This window comes from Homarus americanus, unplaced genomic scaffold, assembly GCF_018991925.1.
Source record: "Homarus americanus isolate GMGI-L3 unplaced genomic scaffold, GMGI_Hamer_2.0 scaffold6392, whole genome shotgun sequence".
Lineage (NCBI taxonomy): Eukaryota > Metazoa > Arthropoda > Malacostraca > Decapoda > Nephropidae > Homarus > Homarus americanus.
Genome location: NW_024722078.1, coordinates 463,790 through 491,457, shown reverse-complemented (window position 1 = coordinate 491,457; position 27,668 = coordinate 463,790). Strand labels below are relative to the sequence as shown.

General features: G+C 38.4%; 2 non-coding genes across 2 annotated transcripts; one reads left to right on the top strand and one right to left on the bottom strand.

The window, feature by feature from the left end:
- Nucleotides 1-11,074: 11,074 nt before the first annotated feature.
- Nucleotides 11,075-11,147, bottom strand: Trnaa-agc. Its single transcript has one exon. It is a non-coding gene; the product is annotated as a tRNA-Ala (tRNA).
- Nucleotides 11,148-13,553: 2,406 nt separating this feature from the next.
- Nucleotides 13,554-13,626, top strand: Trnaa-agc. The gene has a single exon. It is a non-coding gene; the product is annotated as a tRNA-Ala (tRNA).
- Nucleotides 13,627-27,668: the final 14,042 nt, after the last annotated feature.

Genomic DNA, 27,668 nt, shown 5'->3' with positions numbered 1-27,668 from the left:
TTACATTTTTAGCCATTTAACTCAGGTTAAGTCACGAGTCTTGATATGCCACAACTCTCTACAACAGGCTGTCTTGTTGCACGTCCCCAGGGTTCCATATTTAAGTGGATCTTCGAATTCCTCGGACATCAGAGCTTATTAACTAAAAATTAAACACCCTAACCTGACCTGACCTGACCTGACCTGACCTAACAGCCCAGGTGACGTAAGCTCGATGGTCGAATCGATTAATGGAAGCGAGAGGTGTGTGGTGGTAGGAGGAACCGGTATAAAACCATATTACCTTATACCAGTATTATAATATAAACATTTACTGTACACATAAAACCACAAACAATTTACTTAACAATTATTCATTAGCTTTTTATTTTTTTTATTTATTCTGAGATTTATGTCTTTTAAACCCCTTCAGTACACGGACGCCATTTGAAATATTTTTTCTAACACCAGTTTACTTTACTCAGCTCTGGGTCCCCGTACACAAGAGGTTAGTAGAAGCTCACAGCAGATCAGTATCGCATTAACCTGAACTTTCAAACTTTTCATTATGTATCTTAGAGAAGGTAATAAAGTTTTTAAACATTTTTTTTAACAGTTAATACGCATTCCTAAGTTTCAGTATTGTCAAAAAGCGTTACTACCGGTGATCCCTCGGCCGCGAATAATAGCGACACCTTTGGCTTTCACCTTCAAGACGGCACCTTGAGAGGATATAAAGTTTCAAGTCTCAGAAAACATATTTAACCAGGATTTGTTTGGCTTTATCTAAGAAGTATCGAACAGGACAAAAAGTTAACAGGTAGACGGATGGATAGGTAAAGAGACAGACGGAAGGACGACAGGACAGGTAAAGGGACAGACTAAGACGAACGGATGGATAGACATACATAAAATAGGTGAACCAGGAATAAAGAGTTGTAAAAACCATCGTGTTTTTGTTTTGATGTTGTAAGTGCTCACCGTTCTCTTAAGCTGATGTCTACAAGTAAGAGGAAAATCAGTATAGAAATTTGTATAATATGTATTCTGGCGGTGGCTGTCTGCGTCTTGGCGACTCTCACGGTTGAAGAGTTGGCTGAGCCCGGGTCCTAGACATGACAGAGTGACCAGCTTTGTCTTGGCTGTACAGGATGATGCCCCACTAACCCTGCCTAGTCCAGCGAGTCTCTCATATAGACTGGGCGAATCAGTTCCTTTCCGAGTGTACTATAATTCTCGTTTATCACAGTTCTCCCGCTCTCTTTTTATCCCTCTCTTCATTTATCTTTTCTTTCTCTCACTCTCACTCTCTAATATATAGGTGTATATTGAAATGGGTGTTTTGAGATATAGAAACGAGGTCATGTGAATCATACACCCAACACGTGTCTCAGGCAGCAGCATCATACATCTACTGAGATGATATAAACGTAATGTATTTCTCATCGCTGAAGTATTAAATGTATATAATACCTGGGAACTGAGGGGGCCCAGTGCTGTTATCTGTATCAGGGAAATAACAATAACAAGAAACAATGTGTCTCCCCATAAAAGCTGACGGTTCGGGCCGTAAAATCCATGTGACCATCTGTAACAATTCAGAAGATCAATTGACTTGCACATTGGAACTAGACCCCGGGACTCTTTAAAGGGGACTGTGAGTAAAACAAGAACATCCTATAGATAGATAGATAGGGTATAGCCACAACACCTCTTCTCCAGACACGTAACTCATGATACTCAGGACAGTTTTGATAATAATCTTCACCAAAACTATCCAGTGAATGTTTCTTGGTGAATTTAACGGAAGCGTCATGGCGCACAGTACAAGAACATTATCATGATTCAGTAAACACAGCCAACTACCACAGCTTAACTTGTATACTGTATCTGAACTGACAAAACAGATAAATGCTATTATGTAATCACCTCATGGACTTTCATAACGCTCGCAGCTGAATATTCCCACTAGCATCATGCATATTGCGCAAATATTCCCACTGGGTAGGCGAATGTATGTATGCAAATTATCATTTTGGGTTTTATATCAGGTAAAATAAAAAAAAGGTTTAGGGACTGAAAACATTATATAATATTATTTCACGAACAAGCGTTATGATATGTGTGCGTGTGTATGTGTATGTGTATGTGTGTGTGTGTGTGTGTGTGTGTGTGTGTGTGTGTGTGTGTGTGTGTGTCATCTCATAAGACAGAATACACAAGGGTAGCGGCCCCCCCCCGCCCCCCGCCCACAACCATCATCTATCACCATCCAACTTTCATCTTGTTGAGAAAAACTGAGGACATTTTACGCACATGGCTTCACGGTACTTTTAAAATGAAAATTAATTACTATGTGTTTTTTATGGGTGATTTTCACTGAGAACTGCGGCTTGGACTGCGTGTAATGGGCGTGATGATGACCTTACTCTAGAGAATGAAGTGTTTAGCAAATACGATTGTTTTATTAATCACATCTGTATGTTGATTGGAGTAAATGTGTTCGTATGTGTTCATCCTACAGGTTTGATTCAATAAGATTAAGATATTTTTCATAAGTGACGCCGATTTTAGTTAAACTTTACATTTGGTTTAGGTGTTGGACGAGAGACGATAACTAATTGATTTTGGGAAGCGTCGGTCATAGTTCAAGGCCAGATCTCCACACTGGTCGAGGGTTTGTGCCTCCAGCGACATAGTATATTAACGTTCAGTCAACCATAACTACACAATATATCCAGGACACAGGTGACGCTGCGTATGTTGGTCATTCATATAAAAATGTTGTTACTGAATGAAACAACTTTGACTGAAAAAACCTTCTTGGTCTGTACTTGGCTGAATTGACGTACTGTTAATTATTATCTGTACGACATAGCTTCAGTGTCTAAGAAAGAAGTATATTCCCAGCTTTGATCGCTCAAGATTAAAACCTGGCGGTATATATTGAAAGCGTAACAGTGACTACATCTGGTCAGTTGATACGCCTGACCAAATACAAGCTTCGAGTTGTTAATCGAAATTATTATTGTTCGAAATAGTGAAATTAATATTGTAGTTGTGGAATACGGACATGAATACCTGATAATCATTGGAGAAAGTAAGGCATTATGCGATTCACTGGTATAACTGGCCACCTCTTTCTGCCCCCCCCCCCTCTACTCTCCCCACCTCCTTCAGTTCCCCCCCTCTACCCCCCTTTCACTTCCTCCTTCCTCCCATTTTACCATTTCCACAATCCTACAAATCCTCTTAGAAATTATTTGTACGATAATGATAATAAAAACAAATGTCTTTACTTACCACATCAGAGTAGATTGTCAGTAGCGTAGATCAGGGCAGCAACAGAGCAGGGTATTAACCACGCTTATTATACTTTATCCTCTTCGCCACTGGGTCATGTCTCTGTTACACACTGTTGGTAAGTACTAGGCATGTACTGGCTCCTGAATGTATCTCTACCTGTTCCAGTGTTGGTCAAGACTGGTCGTGAATGAGATCACACTCGGTGTCGTCACAACACTCACTCAGAAAAAGTTTGTCTCGAGTGTTTGCTGAAGGCTTAAGACAAGAGCAGTATCGAGTCAACGTCAACAACATACTGAGTAGATCATGAGCTCAGCAACAGACTCAGAGAGGAAAGATAAAGGACTCATAATTGACGTCCATAATTTGGAGATGTAGTTTGTGAGCTGAAACACAGATGGCGGTATAATGATACACGGTCGAAACAACTTAGGTTTAGGAAGGCACGGGAACGTTACCGGGCTTTTGTGGCCGACTCTACTGATGGAAATATTGTGGACGTGTATACTTAATATATTTTACCAAATATCTGTTATCATGAAGGTACGAGATACAGCTCAGGTCGTCTACATGCATTTTTTTTTTACAAAGAAACGCTCTGGTATCTAAATCAGTAAGATTCTTGGCCTGTGATATTGTCAGTCTCATTGTAAATATACTCGTAAATCAACGGAAAGAATTCCAGCTTGAAAAGTATTATATAATTTCTTTTAATTTTACAAGAAAAGTATGAACATACACAGTAACCTGAGACAAGTGGTATTAGTATTACATAATGACGACCTTCTGACGGTGACAATTACTTTAACTTAACCTTAGATGATGTAATTTTCCTCTAAAATAAGATTTTATGGGGGCAGAGAACACATTGTGGCATGGTTGATGTGATGCAGTTCTGGTTCACGAGGGCGATGCGGCTAATGGAATATGCAGATTACTAACAGGAAAATGTTATATGAAAATGTATCACGTGAGCTTACGTAACGGTAATACATTTTCACTTAAGATAAACCAGTCAGTAGCGTAAAACTTGTGATATATTTTTACACGCAACTCTTTTACACCCATATCACCATAGGTTCTCATGTGAGTATGGTTCTTTCATGGACATTATTTGTTTATTGTTATACTTCTTGTTATATCACCTTATATAATGTCTAAATATAAAACATTAAAAACATTCATCTCTAATCTCGGGTCAAGTTGTGATCAATTTCTTAATCTTGGAATTTTCTTTAACGTAAGCTGGCCATAAATACACACACACACACACACACACACACACACACACACACACACACACACACACACACACACCATCAAAAGCGTCTTATTTGCCAACTAAAACAACCTAGTACTCACCCCTGAAAGAGTATATTCGCTCTATACTTCGGGTGAAAACAAAACAAAAAACATATTCATAAAAATCCCGTGGAATTAATTAACACTTAATACCCACTAGGTCACGTACATAAAATCCTCTTCAGTTTCTTTGAGGAGATGAAAGTTGGTGGATGATGGATGATGAGCGTGGGTGAAGCTGCCCTTATTATCTTACACTTGTATATTTCACCAAGAGGCTGTTCACTGGAGGAGTTTCCCCAAGAGGTCTTTCGGTAATAAATCGAAAGCTAATGACGTGAGACTTGTAAACATTGAATGTGGTGGTCGCTTATAGCATTATGAGGTTAAATGAGGGCTTGACCTGGAGTAATTGGGGGTTTCTGAGATGTCAGCTTTTGAAATAATGTGTGTGTGTGTGTGTGGTACTGACATATTATATACTGATGTTATTTCTTTTAACTTAAAAAGATGTTTTATTGAAAATTTCACTGAACAAACAAACAAAATAATTATATAGAATAAAACCTTTACTCTACTCACAAGAAAAACAAATATTTTTCATAACTTTTAAAGAGTCAGTCATAATGTTAGAGGGAAGATGACATCCTCCAGGGAGCTGTAGGCTACCACAGAACATATTAAGAAGTACAAAACATTTCATTAACTCCTGATCCCTTCTCTGGATCTTAGCTGTTAGTTCACGTAAGTCTTGTTCAGAATATGTTGACTCACTCTGTAAATAAAGTCGTAGTACCTTCCATGGTGATTACCACAACAAAAAAGTTAGTCAGTGGACGACACAATAAAATATAAAATATTGGAGAAGACGGGTAATGATCCCCGTCCCTCCTACATGCTTAGCGCGAGTCTTCCAATTATAGCTAACTCCCCGCAAAGGGATATAAATCACTTGATATACTTCACATTATTTTTCGCCTATATAATGCTCGTCCACCACCTACGGGGGGGACCACTTCACCTGCAGTGTAATCTGTAGCTGCGTCAGTCCTGACACCCAGATCAGTGAAGTAAGTTTATATGGTGCGGCGACAACTTTAATGATCCTTTAACAACCAGTATGGTACCAAAGCTCTCTACACCCACGATCACTCCTCATATATTCCAAGACCACAACGTTAATCCTTAAGATCCCGGAACCTTCGTAAAATCCACCAACACAGCCTCTTCAAGGACTCACCCCTCTTCACCTTCCCTACCCAGAACACCTCCTTACTTCAACCAACACAGTCACACACCCTCCGTACCCCCAACAACAACAACTGCCCTCCACCAAAGCTTCCAACTTACTGATGATCGCTTCTTTAACGACGTACAACGATTAGAATAGGCAATCTAATCCCCTGCTTCTGATATAACGAGCGTCATTAACAGCGAATTACCATCAGGACAAGCCATCACACGCAATGAACTCCTCGGTGGGCGTACGAGAGGGTGTGCAGTAGACGGGAGGACCACGACACTAGCAAGAGAAGGAGATTCATCCCAGTCAAGAGACGCAGAGGGAATAATTAAGACCAGAACCGACCACTGAACCTACTAAGTTATGAGCCACCAGCATCCACCGCCCTACTGCATAAATTATATGAGCATGTACCTGAATCTTTCCCAAGAGAATTAAACTCATAACACAGAATATGACGATAACCAACATCCTTCATCTCACTGATAACTTTACTGACACCAAATAGACACAAACAATTAGATGGACAAGGGATTAAGCTTCGGTTATTTTCTCTCCATAAATTTTGCTCTTCCCACTTTTTTTTCTTCTTCTCCTCTTCGGTAATTTTTACTGTGATCAAAATACACTTATTGTCCAGAATCGACTTACAACCACTACACCAACACAGGTCACGGCTACTAACTATGTCACCCTTCTTATATATCTATTGACATGAACAAACACTAAAATAATCAACATTGCCATTTATTATTCATCCATCAGACGAAACGGAACAAGCAATAAATATTAGCACAGACTCGTGGACACCCAATTGAACCCGTCACTTAATTCTATATTGGAATATAAACACATTCATTAATCACAAAATTTTATACATAAACAATAAACTTCAAACTGGACATTTTGATAGACAGTGACCGAGGGATTATGTATGAATATATTTATTTAATCTTATTTACTACGTCGTGATCCGTGTTTGTACATTAATTGCTGTTCATTATCCAATTACTGGAGATTAGTCTTAATACTTTAGCAATTAAAGGGACACACACACACACACACACACACACACACACACACACACACACACACACACACACACTACGTCGTAGTGACTACGACATAGTAGTGAGGGTAGCAGCGGAGGCGATGGCTGCTATGAACATAAGAATGGAGGAAACTGCAGTGGGCCTACTGGCCTATATTGGACAGTCCTATTTACACCCAACCCCTATCGCCCATACCTAAATCTTAATTTGTCTAATTTAAAACCATTGCTACGAGTTCGTTCCTGATTGGATAATTTGAGTACCTTTGTTATATCACCTTTGTTTAGCCCTGACTTCCATTTATACACCTCGATCATATCGCCCCTCACTCTAAGTCTCTCGAGGGAGTGTACTGTATATTCAGATACTTTAATCTGTCTCCGTACTCAAGGTTCCCAATGCCCGGGATTAGTCTTGACATCCTCCTCTGTATGCTTTCTAGGGATTCTATATCCATTTTGTAGTACGGTGACCAAAACTGAACCGCGTAATCCAAGTGAGGTCTCACAAGCGCAAGATATATTTTTAGGATAACCTCGCTAGTCTTGTAACTAACTATCCTTTGTATGAACCCAAGTACTTTGTGAGCCTTGTTTTGAGCAAATACACATTGTTGTCTTGGTTTAAGTTTCCTACCTACCATTAACCCTAAATCTTTCTCACAGTTGGATTTATCTATAACAACGTTGTTCAACTGATATCTGGTTCTCTGTTTACATCTCCTCGGCTAAGTACTATATTTTTGTCCACATTAAATTTCATCTGCCATAATGTGTGTGTGTGTGTGTGTGTGTGCGTGTGTGTGTATTACATGACAACATTCCTCGTCTGATAATCGTTAACAATAATTACCCTTACAGGTACTACTAAAAAAAAATGAGCTGACCTTTGTGTCTGTCTGCGTGTGTTGTTCCTTAAGACTTATTATAACCAGGTGAACCAGATCAAAGTTAGGAAATAAGTTACAAGATTAGAATCACGGGATGATGATCTGCATTGAAATCTATAGTCTCACCAGTAATTAACACGACAGACAATCAGTGGCTTACGGGGACCAGCAGGTATAGATTTCACCAACATAGTGTTATATAGTGTGGCTGGCTACTGTGATTGTCTATTAATCATAATGTTTATTGGGGCATTACTCTCTGTCTTGCCCCGACACGCTGCCTGTATAGATTACGTCAAAGGATATTATTCGCTTACAATCATGTTCCCGCGACAGGTAATAATATGACCACGTCCTCATGACCAACTATGTGACGGGTGCCACTTATGTGTAGCAGGATCTTACAGTACATGTGTTCACAGTGCAATGTCTATTTTTCGTAGCAGTCTCTTGTTTATGAAGAGTTATGAACGGTAACCACTGTGATATAATGCAGCCATATTCTGGGGATAGTTACCGGTAGATTTATTGTACACATAACTAAGGTATTACAATTACGGAACATGAATAATTGAAGCCTTACTCATAATGGGGTAATATAATGGCATCGAAATTGTGATTAAAATATTATCAGATACGTTCATTTCAACGGCCGCCTCCGTGATAAAATTTCCCTAATTAACGAACATTCAAAGCACCACTAATGATAGCTTCTCGTGCTGTTGCCGTACTAGTTTGTGATACCAGACGTGGGTGAAGTGTCTCGAGAGGTAGCTAGCTATATTACCTCAGCTTTACCTGATTAATGTTTGACACAGGACCACTCAGTATCCAAGAAAAAAAAGAGTGTAGAGAAAACTAACTTGTGTTATAGTACCATTATATAATAGAGCTCAGTTCCATATAATTCTATCATAGAGTTGTGTTATAGTACCGTTATATAGAACACAGTGATCACATACTAACAGACACATACTAACAGACTAAATAACACTAGAGTACACACTTTACTTTGTACAGATACAGCCAAGTGCCTATACTAATATATATCAACACTATACATGTATCAGTATTATATTATAGTAACCCCGCTTGAGGATCATTAACATAGATCCTCCGGGTATAATAACAAGCATGAGTGATCATTGATTAATCATGATGTATTCTGAAGCATATGTGTCAGTCTTGTATTAATCAGCTGGGTCTTGATTACTGTGGAGAGAGAGAGAGAGAGAGAGAGAGAGAGAGAGAGAGAGAGAGAGAGAGAGAGAGAGAGAGAGAGAGAGAGAGAGAGAGAGAGAGAGAGAGAGAGAGAGAGAGAGAGAGAGAGAGAGAGAGAGGTTTTTGGTCGACCCGCGGTAAACAAATAAACTTCAGTTTCTCTTCTCATCAAATTTATTCAACGGGGATTTAGCTCAGATGGTAAAGCTGTGTTGGTGCTCCATAACTCAAATTTATGGTATCGGAGAAATATGATTGCCTGATCAACAATAGAAGCCGAGCTATTAAAACTAAGAATTCCTGCTACTGAAGACTAAAGCTGTCGAGAAGTAACTGCTATATTTTTATGTGTATTATCTGTACTAGTATTAAATAACTAGGAGCATTAAATATAAAAAAAACAGACAGACAGACAGACAGACTTGAGGAGGAAATGGTCACTAGTTAGTTTAACCGGGCCAACACAACACAACACAACACAATAACTGACGAATGGAGATTAATTAAGACGCTTCAGCTTTGCGCCAGGCTCTACTAAAACTAACTCATGTGTATGTGAGGTGTGGCTGCTTGTTGATGGACAGAGAATAACTGACGGCCTGACACAAGGAGCCCAGACCACCAGACCATGGTCCAGGTGACAGCTAAAAGTACACTTACTAAGAAGACCGAACGAGTCAGCATTTCAGAACACTAACAAAAAACAAAAGTGGGAAAAATCTAACGTAATCCACCAGAGATTATGAAGTTTATTTACCCTTTGTGAGGCTAACCCAAACGTGAAGCTTAACTTATATACAGTATATATTCAAGTCCAGTCATCAATACATGTCCCGTCATAGACATTACGGATATCACAGCAGCTGCAGGCACAGTTCATGAACTCAGACGCCATCAGTGTATTGGCAGGCGACAGTGATCGTATATTAATCATGATGTATATTGAAGCATCGCTCACCGTATCCCCAAAACCAGCTGGCTGTGTAGATTACGTCGTGAGATACACTGTTGAAGGGTACAGTGTCGGGATACAAGAGGTAATCATATATCCCAACGAGTTCTCCGATTATTATGGAATCAATCGCGCGCATCTTCGTGTCTGTCGTGAATGTGATCTATTCTCCACGTAAAAGCAAACATTCTCGATGAGTTGGGTAGGAAAAAACCCTGTGAATGGACTGTAGGTTTCCATGAGCACGTAAGAGGTTCATAACATTCAGGACATACACAAGATGTCTAATTCCAGGGATCGTTATTCACTGACCCCGGGAGAACTGGAACTGAGAATCTGGAATAATATCTCAAAACTATTTCACGGGAATTTAGTAAATCACGGACCATCACGGGTTTAACAAGAGGTTCGGCAATATATCGCGTGTTCGACTTTAAACTCTATAGGTAGTAGGTAGTAGGCAGCTACCAAACAGGGAGGTACTACCGCCTGGGAAAATATTGGAAGCATAATGTATTGTCTAATGGTAGACCTTGCTATTATAAGGCATCACGAAAATTGTGACCAAGTCCCAGGTTGCTGATCTGACTTTCTGCCTCATTTACACACAATTGCAGGATCTCAATTGTTTCTCTTACTTTGACGACACAACATACTGTACATATATTGTTTCTCACTATTGATTTTTTAATTTTTTATTTTTTTATGGTTCTTTATCATTATTATTATTATTATTATTAGTGTTATTATTATTATTATTATTATTATCATTGTTATTTTGTTTTTAATTTGGTATTTTGTATTATAAATTTTATTTACTATAAATTATTGTTTAATTTTTATTTTTGTATTTTTATTATAAATTTTATTTAATATGAATAATTATTATTATTACATTTTCGCCTCCCAGGCCCTGATGTGGGTCAGTGACCTGTGCCCGGGTGGGCTAATCCCCGTAAAAAAAAAAAAAACTCGAAACAAACTCACGGCGATTAAATCAAACTGTGTTGGTGCAATACAACGGATTATCTCTTTATGGTTGAGCGGAATACGTCACATTACCGTTCCTTTCGTCAGAGAATTGAAGTAACACTGTAAAGGAAAGATAAATGACAGGATAAAAGGGTAACTGGAGATGCGGGGTATCGATCCCCGTACCTCTCACATGCTAAGCGAGCGCTCTACCATTTGAGCTACATCCCCTTGCTATTGCATACAACAAATATTTTGACTGACACGACCAGCTGCACCAGCTACCGTAACTGACGGCAACTTAAGAGAGAGTTCACTATACTGAGGTTACGTTCTCACAGTGTGTGTGTGTGTGTGTGTGTGTGAAATAATTATTTGTGATATAACTATATAATGATTGACCTTTACAATGGAGTCATTGAAAGAAATATGTTTTCCTTTGTTACACAGTTTACTCAAGTTTCGTTAAACTTTATTAAACAATTATTTTGATAAAGTTCAGTTCGTTGAAACTTTGACAGAATGTGAGCTGAGAGAAATGTCAAATTTAATTGGCTGTGAAGCGCCACTGATGGCCACTCTTTACTGAACCTTTATATATATATATATATATATATATATATATATATATATATATATATATATATATATATATATATATATCATTAGCCCAATAAAGCACGCGGACTTTCGAAGCCGGATTTGGTAAAACGTTACTCTGACCACCTAAGTGATACGGGTAGTCCCCATTAGAGGTTCACGGCGCCATAAGCTCGTTGAACAGGCTTTGTGTGAAATATAACAGAGTCTAGGACTGCTTTTTAGTAACCTGGTGGTCCAGATATAGCGTTCCCTGGTCACAGTCGTGGGCTGTGGGTTCAAATCCTGGCGGGGTGAGGTGTTGATTATATATACTGTATATATATATATACATATATATAAATATATATATATATAAGAGCACAGATGTTAGTTATTCTAAAAGAGAGTAACTAAGCTATTATTATTATTATTTTTTTTTTTTATTGGGCACCCCCCTTATCCTTGTGTAAGGTGAAGCGCAGAAGCGTTTACAGCGCCCATCAGGGAAGCATGCTAACTTCATGCTTGCCTTTATGTCCCATGAGTTAAGGGCGTAAAAGCCTGAAGAGTCAGTGGTTTATGTCATCAAGTTATTGGAAGCTCCAACAACTTGTCCCTGAATACGAATTCGCAACTTTCGACTTACAACAGGTACCTACTTTACTGCTAGGTGAACAGGGACTAATGGGGGCTAGGAAGTAAGTCCAAACAACTTCCACCGGTCCGGGAATCGAACCCGTGACATCTCGCTTGCGAGGCAAGAACGGTACCGCTTCTACCACCGGTCCCTCTCATTATTATTATATTTTGGCCCCCCCCCCACCCCCCCCAGGTCCTGATGTGGGTCAGTGACCTGTGCCCGGATGGGCTGATCCCAGTAGAAAAAAATGGAACTGGGAATAAGAGACTGAACGGGTTTTACTGTTGACCACACATAGGGGATGTGACTCAAATGGTAGAGCGCTCGCTTAGCATATGAAAGGTAAGGGGATCGATAGCCGACATCTCCAGGTTTACTGTTTTCATGCTACTTCTACCGATACATATCATTTACCAGGTTGAGCATCAGGGAAACGTTAATCACAAAACAAAACTGTTATCCAGTTTATTTAAACTACATCACACAGCAGTACAGTTGGTGGGCATCATTGATACCCCGCCCGGTAATACGAGACAGGGTATTATTGTCGGTTCTGTCTGTCTGTGTCCCCAAAATACTCGAGAACGGTGTTACATAACTACACCAAGCATGGCAGGTTGTATCACAAGTGACGAGGTCCACAAAATAGCATCATAAGTAACCAAGTGTTGCCATGGTAACGGTTAAAGAAAAATTATGAGACAGTCTCCAAGTGTGTCTACATTACATAACAGTTACAGCGTCACGAGTTAAATGTTTACACAACCAAGTTAAAGGTTCGCGGACAGTTTACATCCGCTTCTATGATATTCAATTTCCTAACACTATTCCAAGTTGTCGGACTCAAAGATACAATAGTTCAGTAAGAATGGCGAGACGCTGTCCTGTCCTTAATTTATAAAATTGATCTAATAAACTAAAACAGGACGTCAATAAACACTGGCAGCTGAAGCACCTCGCCGTAAGACTACAGCAGAACCAGACCTCACACTCTGAACTACTGTACACGATATTCCATTATCTCGTATATCTGCTGTCTCTTAATTGGAAGGAAACTAAGTTAACTTTTTTGTACAAACTCCAGTGAACTAATAATGTACCCGGCAGGTCCTCCTACTATTTTCTGTGGCTCACAAAAATGAATTTGGTCGTTGGATATTGCATACGTGTCGTAGTAGTTGCGAGCCTTAATCAGTCCAGTGAGTAATTAATTAACTCAGAAGTCTCTTATGCAGTCGCACTAATTGATCCACTTCGCTGGGCGAATGTCAAAGGCGAGACTGTAGCTGAGTGTTAGCTTGGGTATTACACCGTCTGAGAACTGTGTGTGTGTGTGTGTGTGTGTGTGTGTGTGTGTGTGTGTGTGTGTGTGTGTGTGTATCTGGGATATTGCTTTGTAAGGGAGCCTTTAATTAGGGGATGTAGCTCAAGTGGTAGAGCGCTCGCTTAGCATGTGAGAGGTACGGGGATCGATACCCCGCATCTCCAAGAAAAGTTTTAAGGACTCCAAAGGATATTTCCTTCTGATGGCTTCCTTCGTTAAACCTACCTACTCTTAATGTTGTTTGTATATCTGTACTTTCTGCGTACATGTTGAACTAATTTGAACTTGCATGTAAATCTCCACCTGTTCTTGCTCACCTTGTCTCTTTGTTTACTATTTCTTGTATATCAGTACTATGTGCAAGCTTAACCACTGTGAACTAGTATAGGGCTTGTACTTAATAACTAACTATCTTTATATCTAACTACACAATATTATTACCTTTTCTGTCTCTAAGGATATATAAAGGCATTTAGAGCCGTAGTTCAGGAGTATTAAGACTGATCGTTATGAGTTTCTTTGTATAAATCTGTTTCCTTGAGACTCACACAGGAACCATAAATGTTTCCACAACGTCTTATGTATTTTAAGGCAGTTGTTTATAATACTTCACTAAGTTTGCCTTACAAGACTCACCCTAGCATCACTAACCTAACCTAAACCTTAACACATTATTAGCTCTCTCTCTCTCTCTCTCTCTCTCTCTCTCTCTCTCTCTCTCTCTCGCTCTCTCTCTCTCTCGTACAGCCAGACATGACACATTAACTTACACCTAACTTTAAAAAGAGACTGTGGCAGTTTTCCTTACACCAACTTTGTAAAACAACCTAAGTTTTTGCTGTTCCAATATTTGTTTCTCCGTGTTGCTCACTTAACAGCTCCCAACATCAAAGGCCAGTCAGAGGTTCCTGCTCGTGTGTGTTGTAATGTAACGCGGGGTTGTAGAATGAGCTTTAAAAATAGAGACACGAGCGCATATGCCTGTATCGATCAGCATATTTTGTGTGACTTCAATCTCCCAAACTATTATTTTCTTCGAGTATACTTTTGATATACTTTTAATAGATGAAGTTAAATATATATAATATCTGTACTTTTTATATTATATTTAATGAATAGTTTATTGAGGTAAATTTATATATATATATATATATATATATATATATATATATATATATATATATATATATATATATATATATATATATATATATATATATATATATATATATATATATATATATATATATATATATATATATATATATATGAAATAATTATAATTGTCATTCTTGGAGCAGGACCAAGGTATAATGTCACCTGCTGTTAATTACGGTTTAGGGCATAAAAATATGTGATGTGTTGGTGTTATTTTTTCTTAATGTTCAAATACAAAGTTTAATTTCTCATGACATTGACATGAGTATTTTTACAGCCTTGTCCACTGTGTGTGTGTGGAACAAACAGTAGATTAACACGCTACTGACTCACGTACGATAAATATTTCGAAACATACGCAGACATAAAACACGTACATACACACATACACACACACACACGCACACACACACACACACACGTACAGACAGTTATATATTGCGGATATAATTCTCCCACTATGATTCATGTTGTTACCGAATAATAATTAGACAATTATACAGTCAGTTAGAATTATGTGCAATTTACATTGACGTATCAATTACATTTTACAAATTGGGATAATTTACTCAATGGATAATTTATTCCGTGACTAATGTGTAATCTTTATGTTGCCAGCACGGACCGTAATAACCAGCCAGAGAACTTTAATCCAAATGTTTTATAATATTATTCCACAATAGACGAATATACAATACAACAGGTAACTATTAAAGCATCTTACGATCCCCTCACTCACCTGTACTGTACCTACGATACTTGTCATTAATAGTTACCTTACAAAACCTTACATCATCCTATACTATCGTGGGAGGATATAATCTTGAGAATGATTAATATGAAAGGATCTCTTATATTAGATAAGAGCCACACCACTGCCTAGATACAGTCGAAAGAATATTATAATTTATTTCCTTCCTGAACGCTGGAAGATACGAATGATAAAGATAAAAATATATTGAGATATTTTTTATAAGATTTTTTTGCTTGATATTAAGTATAATCCATCAAGATCCTTTTCAGTTAGGTTCTAATGACAAATTTCTTTCGATGCTGAGCTAAATCTTCTCGTTTGTCTTAACAGATGAACCACAGACTATTATGCAGCATGAGTGATTGAGTTACGCTAGTGAAGAATAATTAGAGGCTGACTCACCATAATTCTCTCATGCAGTTAGTCAGTCAGTAAGTCAGTCAGTCTGTCAATCAGTCAGTCAGTTAGTCAGTCAGTTAGTCAGTCAGTCTGTCAATCAGTCAGTCAGTTAGTCAGTCAGTCTGTCAATCAGTCAGTCAGTTAGTCAGTCAGTCTGTCAATCAGTCAGTCAGTTAGTCAGTCAGTCTGTCAATCAGTCAGTCAGTCAGTCAGTCAGTCAGTCAGTCAGTTAGTCAGTCAGTTAGTCAGTCAGTCAGTCAGTTAGTCAGTCAGCTAGTCAATCAATCAATCAGTCAGTCAGTTAGTCAGTCAGCTAGTCAATCAATCAATCAATCAGTCAGTCAGCTAGTCAATCAATCAATCAGTCAGTCAGTCAGCTAGTCAATCAATCAATCAGTCAGTTAGTCAGCTAGTCAATCAATCAATCAGTCAGTCAGCTAGTCAATCAATCAATCAGTCAGTTAGTCAGTCAGCTAGTCAATCAATCAATCAATCAGTCAGTCAGCTAGTCAATCAATCAATCAGTCAGTTAGTCAGTCAGCTAGTCAATCAATCAATCAATCAGTCAGTCAGCTAGTCAATCAATCAATCAGTCAGTTAGTCAGTCAGCTAGTCAATCAATCAATCAATCAGTCAGTCAGCTAGTCAATCAATCAATTAATCAGTCAGTTAGTCAGTCAGCTAATCAATCAGTCAGTCATCCCAGAGAACAATGAGAGAGCAATACTTATTTCAGTAATTTAAAACCTTCCCCGATAAGCCATTTAAAGTGTTGTACTGAGTGAAGATGTTATACTGAAATTATATATATATATATATATATATATATATATATATATATATATATATATATATATATATATATATATATATATATATATATATATATACTGTATATATATAAGGCTGTACGGTCGACGGTCTACGATTAGTAAATATTTCGACGCTTCTGGTTAAAAATTAGTATTTGTGTGCTCTCAATAACATGTGACACCCACACACACACACGCGCGCGCGCTCTACCATCCTTGTCCATACAGCAGATGACTACAAAAACAAAACAAATACAACAACAGACACAGGAGTAGTAGAGAACAGTGTGGTTGTGTTAGCTAACGACTAGTTCGCTCTGGTGGCCTCGCGGTCGAAATTACAATAAACGTCTCTTTTTTCTAATAAAAAAAATGTTAAATTAGGGACTTTTTTTTTTTGCTCGAATTACTTTTTTATAAATGTGGTGTGTGTGAGACCTTCAATGGAGATCCTTCCGTGAACCACTAAAAGTTGACTGTTCCTCATATAAAGGAAAGAAACTCGAGAAAAACAACACACTCAATACATTACTCTGAAATGGAATTGCCAAATAATCTCTTTCATTTACTAATATTTCGACAGAGTTTATCAAATGAAAGGTAAGAGACTTCAAACATCTTCGTTGGTTACATTATATCATAAATGGCCAGTTGGATCGCCCGGGACACCCATGGTCCATCCAGCTGTGAACCGGTACCTAAATTTACAGTTGGAGATGTGAAGGTGAAGGAATACAGAGTCGGTCACATTGCATCCTTGTGTATCGAAGGCACCGACTTCAGTATACTGTATCCACACTGCCCCTAACGAGCTTTTTACGGTTATACAACTCAGTTCTTATCTAAAAAAAAAAAAACTAAACTATAAGTATAAACGATTATAATTCTCCATGTGCAGAAAACGATATATATATACATATTTCTTTTTTAACACATGTTCTATCCCGGACACAGGACTAACAAACTTTTCCATTTTCCTCTCCCCGCACGTGCATCACTATCCCACTCACTTCCACCACTCCACCCTAGACCATCACCCCACCCTGCATCCCACCCACCCTGCATCACCCCACCCTGCATCCCACCCACCACCCAATCCTCCACCCTGCTTCCTGTACCTCCGATTCACTCTTCACTTCCTGGCTTCACTTTCCACCGATCCATTTCATCTTTTTTTCCCTAACTCTCACTCTAAACGTCGCCTGCTGCTGCACCCATTTCACTCTCCCTCTCTTAGATACACAGCCCCGAGCAGCTAGGTTAAGGGATTTCGTGCGTTTACTGTGACTTGTAAGGGGAAATTTTCAATGGGATAAAGGAGTCGGTAAATTAAGTGGTTACTATGGCTGCTGAGAACTATTGGGTGACATAACTCAGTGAAATATCTTTATAAAGGCAGGAAAGGAACTGCAGGGGTAAAATATATATGTGTATTAATCCTTCGTAGTATTGTTACGTTTTTCTGTGTGACTTTGATTTGGTACATGTCACTTAATATACAGTACATTTAAAGGGAATTACTTAAACTTTCATTGGAGAAGTAAATTACATTCATTATCAAGATGATTGATACGTTCTTCGTCTCCAAATGATTCTTTTTTATCAATAGTTAAGAAAACATTTCTACCCTGGAGAAATATCATACACGTTTATGTAACACATTACTGATATTGTGAGTCACTTATTACAGTCGAACGAGATACATATGCCCACGCCTGCTATCAGCGCCATGGCGGAAATGAGATGCACCAACACACACACACACACACAAACACTATCCTTCACGTAATGGTCAGAAATTCCTGTTCGACTTTCAGAATTCTTCAATAAATGACGACAAATATAAGTGTGACATTAACAGTTATTAGTCTTTATAGTTTGTGTTCCAGGTAGGGCGTCTCACCTGGTAGTTGTGGGTCTCAGGTGCGCTACACTACATACTAATGCTGGGGATCATCTGGGAAAATTAATGCAGATGATATACGATAATGCGTAAATTAAATTACTCAATGCCTCCTGCTCTCTCTCTCTCTCCCTGTATAACCACCTGAGTGCCTGGCAAGTTCTCACCGGGGAGTTTAATTTATTCATGTATCGTAACGGTAACATGATACGAGAAGTCACATTATGAATATATCACACAATTAATGAGTCAGGGTTCAGCTTAAGGCTGTATTATAAAAATGATGACAATGAGAAAATTAAACAGTAAAGTGTAAAAGTGAGGGATGCAGAAAGTTGTTTATGCTCATACAGTAATACCTGTACAGTATATCGTTTACTCACACCTTAATGGCTGGATCTCAATAAGTAAAGAATTGTTTTTAGACAATAACCAGTGGTGACTGATGATATACGATTAACACGACAAAAACTTTATAAATTATTTGACAATCTTTAGAGATGAAGATTCATAATTTACTCACGTGGAAAAGTATTATATTATTGATATATTAAATGTCTTTGTCGATTTTTTCTTTCATCAGCTATTGGAAAAATTCGATTGGGAACAGTATTGTGGGGTTGAAGGAGGGGGGGGGGAGGGGGTTGTCATGTTGGTGGTACTGGTCCAGTGTATGACAGTCACATTCACGATCCTGCAGCCTTGTGGTGAACGGCTCCCCAATGGCCGATAAACACAGCGAGTGACAGAACAGACAGACAGACAGCTGCAGCAGGTGGAGGCTTGATGAATATATGAACCGTGTATCAACAAGCCAGAAGACCTCCGCTAAGGTCGGCACATAACACAGTAGAGGCTTGTTACTGCCAGAGAGACGGTCCTACACCCACGCTGGGCCATGTACAGTACGAGAGAGACGAGCTCTATAGACAAGCGTCCCATCATCCCGTGTAGCTGGGAACAGAGAGATCGCAGCCATTGTGACCCATAAGACAATAGAACGTTGTGAGAGGTTTTGTATGAACTTGCCTAGAGAAAGACGGATGGGGGGTGGACGAGGGCGTGAGGAGATAGTGACGTTAGCGCGGTATGTAGAGGGCGAGGCGAGAAAGGGCGGGGGGCGTGAGTGATGGTGGCAGCTGGCGCGGCGACGCACAAGGGGATCACCAGCGTGACAGGACGTGATGGAGCGCTCACAATGCACGACTTAGGCAGCTCACAAGGATGACGAATGTGTGGTATTGAAACCCATTCAGAGATAGACTTCCTGCCAAGAGTGTTATGTGCTCGTTACCAGTGTATGTAATAATAATAATAATAATTAACGGTTTATTGAAAGAGCTTGGCAGCCAGAAGGCTGAAAATATACAGTTACATATTTGGGGAATGGGTTACGAATTACAAATAATATACAAGTAACATAAGTGACACAAATAAGACATATAATAACTAGATGGGGAAAAGCTCAAACTACAGTTCATTTCAACATAGTGACAGTGCAAGGAGTAGTGTTTACTGGGAGTGAATACACTGGTTTATAACAAGTTATTGATAATTTTTACAATGGTTGGGACTGGGCTGTTCTTATAGCGATCAGTTCGTGTGTGTGTGTGTGTGTGTGTGTGTGTGTGTGTGTGTGTGTAGATAATCGTAAATCAGGACTTTGATCTGTAGTTACAAGAAGAATATCACTGATTAGTCGTGGTGTGTACTATACAGTGGACCCTGTTTGTGTGTTAGTGGTGAGAGGAGCAGTAGTAACGTCACTTGAGATAATATAAAACCCCTGAGAAGTCCTGAGTCCTTGATCCGTGACAGGTGGTGGAGGTGTGTGAAGGAAAAGGAATTAAAATAAAGAGGACTAACAATTAAATTAGTCACTTCGGGCGAAAAATAAAAGAAAATCAACAACAGCATAAAAAAATAACCCGCCTTAAAAATAATAGCTTGTCAGAATTTGCTTTAGAATTTTTATTTTACGAAGAAAACCAAGAAAACAGAAATAAACCAACAAAAAAAAACACCTATTACATGACAGTTCACAAATATTTTAAAAGAGGTCTGGTGACAACACACACACACACACACACACACACACACACACACACACACACACACACGACGACGACAGAAACAGACACACATCATTGACATTCCAAACAATAGCTAAAAAAACACGATGCAGGGGAACAACATTGGAGAGTGAGAGAGAGAGTTGGGACCGAATAGCTACGCGAGATCATAGTAAGACACTGAAGCCTAAAAATGTGAAGGAAATATAGTTGAGGAAAAATATTAGTTTGTTGTCTTTTGTCTCCATTATCTCTCTTTTTTTACCTTTATTGTATTTATTTTTTATCTTCATCTTTTATGTTTTTCTTTGTCCTAACTGTGAAATTTTTTGTCTTTAGGATTTTCATCTCCATCGTATACCACTTCATCATCACTCTCACTATATAACTTCACCATCACCACCATATAACCACTTCACTACTCTCACTATATAACTTCACCATCACTCACTATATAACCACTTCACCATCACTCTCACTATATAACTTCACCATCACTCACTATATAACCACTTCACCATCACTCTCACTATATAACTTCACCATCACTCACTATATAACCACTTCATCATCACTCTCACTATATAACTTCACCATCACTCACTATATAACCACTTCACCATCACTCTCACTATATAACTTCACCATCACTCACTATATAACCACTTCACCATCACTCTCACTATATAACTTCACCATCACTCACTATATAACCACTTCACCATCACTCTCACTATATAACCACTTCACCATCTCACCATACAAGTACATTAACGACTAATTAACTCCAGGTAGCAGCAGGTGCAATAGTAATTAAGCTGCGTATCTGGAACACCTGTAATTTTTTTTCCAGGGTTGATGGGCACTGCCAGCCTTACCTACGCTTGTCAATGGGTTTAGTCACTTGGAGTAATTTGAATTTTGGTCAATATTATTTTGTTTTAATTATTGTGTTAGCGTTTCAGTACTCAAGATGAATTCAAAATCTTCATTATTATTATTGTTGTTGTTGTAGTTATTATTAAAAGGTGAATGCATACAGTACTTGTGGTAATTACATTATATTTCTAAAAGGTAGTTAAAGTGTACTAATGGACCGACTACCTAATTAATTTACTCTTGACAACTTCATGATGGACAGTCAATCATACTTGGTGATGTATAATTATATATCATTCAAGGTGTAACTCCAGTCAAGATTTTAGTTCAATTTACATGTAATATTTTAGGTGATATTTTGGGAGGTCTAGAAATCTTATGCTTTAAGAAAAATGTATATATATGCTTTAGTGTTCATTATATATTTTTGACCCCGAGTTCTTTTCACTTTAAATTTATATTCCTGTGGGGGTCACGATTCTGATATAAGGTGTGGTAGTGTATTATTGACGCAAACAGCCACAATCCTTATAAAGAACCACTATCTCCACACGAACCACTAACTACCTTTAGAAGAACTACCAGTAACCTCCACACGCGCCACTAACATCAGAAGAACCAGCACTATATCTTGAAGAACCACCACTCATCTCCACACGAACCACCACTATCCCTAGAAGGACCACAATTATACAAACAAACGAATCCCATCACCTTAAATCGACTACTTTAAGGAGAACGAGACCGAGCGAGAGAAAATTGCAAGACGACAATCCTGCTCTCGGAAAAACACGACGAGGTTCTTACATACAAGTCGCCTGTGTCCTCGAGAGCAGCATTTGGACCTGAGCAACAAGTGTGAATATGGCGGACAGGAGACTACTTCCCTGGCCTTAGATGTGCCTCGAGAGACAACTGGCTGTAAGGACAATGTGACCACAACCTCCTTCCCTACCTCACCCCCTCCCTCCCTCCCTCTTCCCATCACCTTTCCTCTTCCTTTCCCTTGCTACACTGGCTAATGGCTACAGCTCATACAATAGTTCTGAGAGCTAAGATGGTAGAGTGGATGTTAGAACGTGCGTGGGTTCAGAATAGTCGCTGAATGTGTCTCTATGTGCGTATGTGTGGTTTGCATGTGCGTGTATATATGGATATGTGACTATACCAATGTGTGTCTGCCTGTGTGTGTATGTGCGCATGAAAATTTGAAAAAAGGACAAAGTTAATATTTTTTTTTGAGCGGGGTTTATTCTTAACGCGACTGTGAGACTTCCTCCTTGACACACTCCTCGGGGTATTTTCCTCACCAAGACATGATTAACTCTCTTGAATTTGTTTATTTTTCCGAGGAGGACGATTTCCTAAAACCCAGAATATTTATTTGAATAACATACGAGTGAAAACTGGAACCTCCCCCCAAAAAATATTTTAAGCAAATTTCATAGTTGTTGATTTCAAAACACGCGCAGAGAAAAATATTACACGAATTTTTATGCATGAAAATTTATGCATCGTGGAGTCTTGTTACACTGATGCCCGGCTGATGCATTTGGAGACGCACGTGGAAACAGCTCACCCCAATATTTATTTTTTTACGATATTCTAATTTGGAAATATGCCAGTTGATATATTTTGTAGATATTTGCGTTAATAAATGAGAAATTGTTGTACTCACGGGGGTAATTGGTGGTACTCAGGGGGCCAGCATCGGACTGAATAGGTCACACATCCCTGAAATGTCATAATTTCATGAATATACAAAACATAACATTTTAAAACAGGTTACATTAAAGTGTATTGACCAGTGAAGACGGCTGTGTGTGTGTTCAAGTGAGGACAATGAACGCCATCGATATAAAATAGAGTTCATAAGAGAGAGAGAGAGAGAGAGAGAGAGAGAGAGCGAGAGAGAGAGAGAGAGAGAGAGAGAGAGAGAGAGAGAGAGAGAGAGAACAAAAAATACAGTACATTCACCAACTTTTATCATTTAAAACACGTAGTGAAAGCAATTTACTATGTCATATTCCCAGCAGCATATATATATATATATATATATATATATATATATATATATATATATATATATATATATATATATATATATATATATATATATATATATATATATATATATATATATATATATATATATATATATATATATATATATATATATATATATATTCACATCTTCAGGGTGAATTACACGAAAGCGCTTGGGAACTTCGTGTTCTTCTTTCCTTGTGTTATCAGCATATACCTAGATCACGCGCACCTACAGTGATTTACTTGCATATATATATATATATATATATATATATATATAGACACGAGTGAAATATGTAACAAGAGTAAATTATTCAAAGCATCAGGCAGAAAAAAAGAGAGAGCGAGAGACTACAGAGACTAAAACCTTTTATTAAATTGAATTTGTAATTATGAGTTGATTGAATTATACTGTGAATTGTATAATCCATTCATTTAAGACCGGATGATAAAACTCCCACCTATACGGATGACAGGAACATCTTTCCACCCATCCAGAGACACCTATGGATGACACCCACCCGTGGATGACAAGTCTCCCTACAGCCACTAAGTATACAACAAAATATATAGACTATAGTAAAGATCCATTTATATAACGTAAACAAAGGGAAGAAAAGTGAAACCCAAATAAAATAAACGAAGAATTGAGAAAGAGGAAGACAAAAGTGATAAAGATAGAATCATTAATAACAAAACGCCCACCACCACTACTACTACTACATTTACCTTCGGGTTATACTCTTTTCCATTAGTGTTGTGTTTCACAGTGCGACTTTCCGTACACTGATCACGTGTTCATGGTCGGTGGGAGACTATATATTAGTTTTGCATGTATTAATATTGATGCCTACATCTGTCCGTCTCTCCCTCTCTCAGAACTTGACTGCTGCAATTTGTTTTCGTATGATAGTGAGGAAAAATATATATATATAGTGTGTGTATGTGTGTGTGTGTGTGTGTGTGTGTGTGTGTGTGTGTGTAAATACTTTTTGACGTACATGACATTAGATCGAGAGAGATAGATTGACATTTTCACAAGGCCACAGCTCCTGAACGACTCCAAAGTATACACCAACAACCAACCATTAACCTATCCTAACCATTTACCCACTCCTTCAGTATCTCTCTCTCTCTTTCCCCCCTTCTTCCTCCCGTCTCCTCTTCTTTCCCTTCTTCCTAAGCTAAACAGATTACTACCCGCTGAAGAAGATGGATATATTTCATCATCTATTTAATCCGAAAAAAAAAGAAAATGAAAACAAATGGACAATCAGGTTACATTTCTCCTTCATCTCCCGCGAAAGAATTCCCTAAGTAACACATTCTCTTTTTCGTCAAATTCCATACAAGATGTTTTTTGTTTTTTTTACATTTTATGACAGATAGAAGTCATTTGTATTTTTAGGAACCACAAAGGCGACGAGAAGAGGAAAAAGAATAAAAAAACACAGAGATTTGTTGATAGCGGCGTCAAGTTGGCAGGACCACCAGCACACACATACGAGCATCTCAGCACAAGTGAGAATGTGTCATCACCCCGGGGTCAGTCACCAAAATAAACAACTTCTTCCTGCAGATGAGTTCATTGGCAACACACTCGAACGACTAGTAAAAATGAACAGCTACTTAGAGACTCATAGTAAAGATTCGAGTTAGTTTCCTGTCTTAGAGAAAAAGTTGAAGTATAAATTAAATTTTTAATGTTAAAAGTTCCTCCAGAAATAATGTTACACTCGACCTAAAGCAATACAGTTGATGAGATTAATCCTGGACCTCCTATACAATGATTAGTAATGTTCACGAGCTGTTTACATCACACACCTTAGTTAGAACAGGCAGTATAATATATAGCGTCTAGAACTTATTTTAATTCATTAATGCTCTTAAGGCTTCAAAAAACAGCAGTAAAAAAAGGGGTAAACACGATATAATTTTCCGTTTATGATACTTTTAAAACTTTAATAGCGATAATTCTTTTTTGTTCTCTTTCAATGAAGTAATTTTGGGAAGCATAAGTCGTAGTGTTCGACAGTGTTCGGGAACTTAAGTCAGGATTTACCACCAATGTCGCAACTTTGGCAACGAGCAGTTCGGTTCTTCTTTCCTCTCGTTAATAGGATTTGGGGAGGAGATATACGTTGGGGCTGGGAAGTTGGCTCCTCCCAGGGCTGGTCCGAGTGTTTCAACTTGTTGGTGGGATATTTGTTTTATAGAGGAAATGAATTTAACCTTTGTACATATTCAGAATCAACATCTATTTTACACCTCGTATATATTCACGTTTTTTGTGATTTTGTGTGTGTATTTGGAGTCATTGACGGTAAAAAAAAATATAATTCACAACAAGTTTACGATTCAGGTTGCTTGTGGAGAATTATCATTGCTTCTTAGTCTTTCGTGAGTCTGCTGTATAAGAGAAGGAATGCACATCGATCAATACTGAGGCCAATGCTGACGTGACAAATGGAAAAGCACAAAGCAGATTAAGAACTTCCAAGTGAAATGAAATCCATGGCAAATAGTCCTTGATCTTTGCTTTACAGAGGAAAAATAGACAGAATAAAAATATACGGAGTCGATGTTTGCTTTTTATAACATACACAGCCAGCCAGCCATCCAACACACACACACACACCTGAACCTTGGATCAACACACACACACCTGAACCTTGGATCAACACACACACACCTGAACCTTGGATCAACACACACACACCTGAACCTTGGATCAACACACACACACACCTGAACCTTGGATCAACACACACACACCTGAACCTTGGATCAACACACACACACCTGAACCTTGGATCAACACACACACACCTGAACCTTGGATCAACACACACACACCTGAACCTTGGATCAACACACACACACCTGAACCTTGGATCAACACTATAGAGTAATCTTTTACAACTCTGTGAGGATAAATCTGTGAGACTCTACAAATCTAGAAATGGTTAAAAAGAGATGACCAAATGATCTATGATACCAATGACCCTGACCTCTGATGTAATCCTAGTTAATCCCACAAAGGCCTCCGGGAGTGAAACGTCAAGAAAGGGGTTTGTGGATTTCGAAACAACAGCTGCAGGTGTGAAGGAGGGAAGGAAATAGAGCGTTGTTCCTATTCAATAATTTTCTGACCTCGATGTTCATGACCTGAGCTACATTTGGTGTGACCTTGACCGCTCTCGATAAAGATACAACTGAGTCGTGACCCGAGAACACTATCTGGAATATCTGACGGTCATAACTCTAAACCATTGAACGGTAGAAGACTTACACACAAACAAACAATCAACTGTAATAAAAACAAATACATTTCAAACAAATCAACAGACGTGTAATTTCATCCTAGTAAAGATCGAAATAAAAATTAACAGCATTGTTGAGAAATATTTAGTTGCAAAGTCAGGTTTTAACATTAGAATAAGAGGGCAAGATTTTACAACAGGTCGAGAAATATTTGACCTTCTGACCTTAGAAGTTTCGTTCTTGACCTTTGAGTGACCGGGATCAAGCAGAGGTGTTTAAAGTTTGTTCTAAGGAAACTGATACTTTGAAGTTAATAACCTGAAGCATTGTAATGATTCTGGTGTAGCTGACAGAGAAAATAGCTTCTCACCTGAAACGTCAACATACTCGTTCACATAAACACACAAACGTCAACACACTCATAAACAAACACAAAAACATCAACATAATATAAACAAACACAAGCATCAACATACTCATAAACATAAACACACAAACATACACAGACACAAATAAACAGGCCAACAAATACAACAGAGGATCAATAAGAAAACAATTGTACGCTCCCTGACACATTACAGGTGGGGGAGATTACCTGAGAGGCCATTGGTAAGTTACCTGTATAAAAGAAGAATCAATACAGTTCATCGATCGGCCAGGACTATCTCTAACAGGAGGGCTATTTTAATTAGGATGGGGTGCGTCGTGGGAAAATTTATGCCAAGTTTAACCCTTTGAAGACGATGGTTTAACCCTCCAGGACTCAAAGGGTTAAAGTAAAATAACGATTACGGTTAAAAAATTATATATGTATATTAAAAAAGGTGAAATAAAAATACGCAAGAGAAAAGCAATCTAAGTTGGAGGAGGTGAGACTCGAGGAGCGAGTGGCTCAGTGAGGGCGTCAGCAGGTCAC